Source organism: Musa acuminata, unplaced genomic scaffold (genome assembly GCF_036884655.1).
Source record: "Musa acuminata AAA Group cultivar baxijiao unplaced genomic scaffold, Cavendish_Baxijiao_AAA HiC_scaffold_658, whole genome shotgun sequence".
NCBI classification, from domain to species: Eukaryota; Viridiplantae; Streptophyta; class Magnoliopsida; order Zingiberales; family Musaceae; genus Musa; species Musa acuminata.
Genome location: NW_027020894.1, coordinates 27,501 through 32,500, shown reverse-complemented (window position 1 = coordinate 32,500; position 5,000 = coordinate 27,501).

Genomic DNA, 5,000 nt, shown 5'->3' with positions numbered 1-5,000 from the left:
ACGAAAGCCCCATCCAGCCCTGTGCCACCCGGGGGGTTCCAGGGTGCTGAGATGGCTGACGTTTTGCTCCGCTCTCGACGGTCACCGCGCAACGCAAGAACAGGCCAAAAACTGGCCAAAACGGCCCAAAAACGGGCCAAAACTGGCCATTTTTGGCTGCGCGAGCGAGCGGCGAGCGGCGGACAGCGAGCGAAGCGAGAGGCAGCACCGTCCCTGCTATACGAAAGCCCCATCCAGCCCTGTGCCACCCGGGGGGTTCCAGGGTGCTGAGATGGCTGACATTTTGCTCCGCTCACGACGGTCGCCGCGGCACACAAGAACAGCCCAAAAACAGGCCAAAACAGCCCAAAAACGGGCCAAAACTGGCCATTTTTGGCTGCGCGAGCGAGCAGCGAGCGGCGGACAGCGAGCGAAGCGAGAGGCAGCACCGTCCCTGCTATACGAAAGCCCCATCCAGCCCTGTGCCACCCGGGGGGTTCCAGGGTGCTGAGATGGCTGACGTTTTGCTCCGCTCACGACGGTCGCCGCGGCACGCAAGAACAGGCCAAAAACTGGCCAAAATAGCCCAAAAACGGGCCAAAACTGGCCATTTTTTGCTGCGCGAGCGAGCGGAGAGCGGCGAACAGCGAGCGAAGCGCGAGGCAGCACCGTCCCTGCTATACGAAAGCCCCATCCAGCCCTGTGCCACCCGGGGGGTTCCAGGGTGCTGAGATGGCTGACATTTTGCTCCGCTCACGACGGTCACCGCGCCACACAAGAACAGCCCAAAAACAGGCCAAAACAGCCCAAAAACGGGCCAAAACTGGCCATTTTTGGCTGCGCGAGCGAGCGGCGAGCGGCGAACAGCGAGCGAAGCGAGAGGCAGCACCGTCCCTGCTATACGAAAGCCCCATCCAGCCCTGTGCCACCCGGGGGGTTCCAGGGTGCTGAGATGGCTGACGTTTTGCTCCGCTCACGACGGTCACCGCACCACGCAAGAACAGGCCAAAAACTGGCCAAAACAGCCCAAAAACGGGCCAAAACTGGCCATTTTTGGCTGCGCGAGCGAGCGGCGAGCGGCGAACAGCGAGCGAAGCGAGAGGCAGCACCGTCCCTGCTATACGAAAGCCCCATCCAGCCCTGTGCCACCCGGGGGGTTCCAGGGTGCTGAGATGGCTGACGTTTTGCTCCGCTCTCGACGGTCACCGCGCAATGCAAGAACAGGCCAAAAACTGGCCAAAACGGCCCAAAAACGGGCCAAAACTGGCCATTTTTGGCTGCGCGAGCGGCGAGCGGCGGACAGCGAGCGAAGCGAGAGGCAGCACCGTCCCTGCTATACGAAAGCCCCATCCAGCCCTGTGCCACCCGGGGGGTTCCAGGGTGCTGAGATGGCTGACGTTTTGCTCCGCTCTCGACGGTCACCGCGCAATGCAAGAACAGGCCAAAAACTGGCCAAAACGGCCCAAAAACGGGCCAAAACTGGCCATTTTTGGCTGCGCGAGCGAGCGGCGAGCGGCGGACAGCGAGCGAAGCGAGAGGCAGCACCGTCCCTGCTATACGAAAGCCCCATCCAGCCCTGTGCCACCCGGGGGGTTCCAGGGTGCTGAGATGGCTGACGTTTTGCTCCGCTCTCGACGGTCACCGCGCAATGCAAGAACAGGCCAAAAACTGGCCAAAACGGCCCAAAAACGGGCCAAAACTGGCCATTTTTGGCTGCACGAGCGAGCGGCGAGCGGCGGACAGCGAGCGAAGCGAGAGGCAGCACCGTCCCTGCTATACGAAAGCCCCATCCAGCCCTGTGCCACCCGGGGGGTTCCAGGGTGCTGAGATGGCTGACGTTTTGCTCCGCTCTCGACGGTCACCGCGCAATGCAAGAACAGGCCAAAAACTGGCCAAAACGGCCCAAAAACGGGCCAAAACTGGCCATTTTTGGCTGCACGAGCGAGCGGCGAGCGGCGGACAGCGAGCGAAGCGAGAGGCAGCACCGTCCCTGCTATACGAAAGCCCCATCCAGCCCTGTGCCACCCGGGGGGTTCCAGGGTGCTGAGATGGCTGACGTTTTGCTCCGCTCTCGACGGTCACCGCGCAATGCAAGAACAGGCCAAAAACTGGCCAAAACGGCCCAAAAACGGGCCAAAACTGGCCATTTTTGGCTGCACGAGCGAGCGGCGAGCGGCGGACAGCGAGCGAAGCGAGAGGCAGCACCGTCCCTGCTATACGAAAGCCCCATCCAGCCCTGTGCCACCCGGGGGGTTCCAGGGTGCTGAGATGGCTGACGTTTTGCTCCGCTCTCGACGGTCACCGCGCAATGCAAGAACAGGCCAAAAACTGGCCAAAACGGCCCAAAAACGGGCCAAAACTGGCCATTTTTGGCTGCGCGAGCGAGCGGCGAGCGGCGGACAGCGAGCGAAGCGAGAGGCAGCACCGTCCCTGCTATACGAAAGCCCCATCCAGCCCTGTGCCACCCGGGGGGTTCCAGGGTGCTGAGATGGCTGACGTTTTGCTCCGCTCTCGACGGTCACCGCGCAATGCAAGAACAGGCCAAAAACTGGCCAAAACGGCCCAAAAACGGGCCAAAACTGGCCATTTTTGGCTGCACGAGCGAGCGGCGAGCGGCGGACAGCGAGCGAAGCGAGAGGCAGCACCGTCCCTGCTATACGAAAGCCCCATCCAGCCCTGTGCCACCCGGGGGGTTCCAGGGTGCTGAGATGGCTGACGTTTTGCTCCGCTCTCGACGGTCACCGCGCAATGCAAGAACAGGCCAAAAACTGGCCAAAACGGCCCAAAAACGGGCCAAAACTGGCCATTTTTGGCTGCACGAGCGAGCGGCGAGCGGCGGACAGCGAGCGAAGCGAGAGGCAGCACCGTCCCTGCTATACGAAAGCCCCATCCAGCCCTGTGCCACCCGGGGGGTTCCAGGGTGCTGAGATGGCTGACGTTTTGCTCCGCTCTCGACGGTCACCGCGCAATGCAAGAACAGGCCAAAAACTGGCCAAAACGGCCCAAAAACGGGCCAAAACTGGCCATTTTTGGCTGCACGAGCGAGCGGCGAGCGGCGGACAGCGAGCGAAGCGAGAGGCAGCACCGTCCCTGCTATACGAAAGCCCCATCCAGCCCTGTGCCACCCGGGGGGTTCCAGGGTGCTGAGATGGCTGACGTTTTGCTCCGCTCTCGACGGTCACCGCGCAATGCAAGAACAGGCCAAAAACTGGCCAAAACGGCCCAAAAACGGGCCAAAACTGGCCATTTTTGGCTGCGCGAGCGAGCGGCGAGCGGCGGACAGCGAGCGAAGCGAGAGGCAGCACCGTCCCTGCTATACGAAAGCCCCATCCAGCCCTGTGCCACCCGGGGGGTTCCAGGGTGCTGAGATGGCTGACGTTTTGCTCCGCTCTCGACGGTCACCGCGCAATGCAAGAACAGGCCAAAAACTGGCCAAAACGGCCCAAAAACGGGCCAAAACTGGCCATTTTTGGCTGCACGAGCGAGCGGCGAGCGGCGGACAGCGAGCGAAGCGAGAGGCAGCACCGTCCCTGCTATACGAAAGCCCCATCCAGCCCTGTGCCACCCGGGGGGTTCCAGGGTGCTGAGATGGCTGACGTTTTGCTCCGCTCTCGACGGTCACCGCGCAATGCAAGAACAGGCCAAAAACTGGCCAAAACGGCCCAAAAACGGGCCAAAACTGGCCATTTTTGGCTGCACGAGCGAGCGGCGAGCGGCGGACAGCGAGCGAAGCGAGAGGCAGCACCGTCCCTGCTATACGAAAGCCCCATCCAGCCCTGTGCCACCCGGGGGGTTCCAGGGTGCTGAGATGGCTGACGTTTTGCTCCGCTCTCGACGGTCACCGCGCAATGCAAGAACAGGCCAAAAACTGGCCAAAACGGCCCAAAAACGGGCCAAAACTGGCCATTTTTGGCTGCACGAGCGAGCGGCGAGCGGCGGACAGCGAGCGAAGCGAGAGGCAGCACCGTCCCTGCTATACGAAAGCCCCATCCAGCCCTGTGCCACCCGGGGGGTTCCAGGGTGCTGAGATGGCTGACGTTTTGCTCCGCTCTCGACGGTCACCGCGCAATGCAAGAACAGGCCAAAAACTGGCCAAAACGGCCCAAAAACGGGCCAAAACTGGCCATTTTTGGCTGCACGAGCGAGCGGCGAGCGGCGGACAGCGAGCGAAGCGAGAGGCAGCACCGTCCCTGCTATACGAAAGCCCCATCCAGCCCTGTGCCACCCGGGGGGTTCCAGGGTGCTGAGATGGCTGACGTTTTGCTCCGCTCTCGACGGTCACCGCGCAATGCAAGAACAGGCCAAAAACTGGCCAAAACGGCCCAAAAACGGGCCAAAACTGGCCATTTTTGGCTGCACGAGCGAGCGGCGAGCGGCGGACAGCGAGCGAAGCGAGAGGCAGCACCGTCCCTGCTATACGAAAGCCCCATCCAGCCCTGTGCCACCCGGGGGGTTCCAGGGTGCTGAGATGGCTGACGTTTTGCTCCGCTCTCGACGGTCACCGCGCAATGCAAGAACAGGCCAAAAACTGGCCAAAACGGCCCAAAAACGGGCCAAAACTGGCCATTTTTGGCTGCACGAGCGAGCGGCGAGCGGCGGACAGCGAGCGAAGCGAGAGGCAGCACCGTCCCTGCTATACGAAAGCCCCATCCAGCCCTGTGCCACCCGGGGGGTTCCAGGGTGCTGAGATGGCTGACGTTTTGCTCCGCTCTCGACGGTCACCGCGCAATGCAAGAACAGGCCAAAAACTGGCCAAAACGGCCCAAAAACGGGCCAAAACTGGCCATTTTTGGCTGCACGAGCGAGCGGCGAGCGGCGGACAGCGAGCGAAGCGAGAGGCAGCACCGTCCCTGCTATACGAAAGCCCCATCCAGCCCTGTGCCACCCGGGGGGTTCCAGGGTGCTGAGATGGCTGACGTTTTGCTCCGCTCTCGACGGTCACCGCGCAATGCAAGAACAGGCCAAAAACTGGCCAAAACGGCCCAAAAACGGGCCAAAACTGGCCATTTTTGGCTGCACGA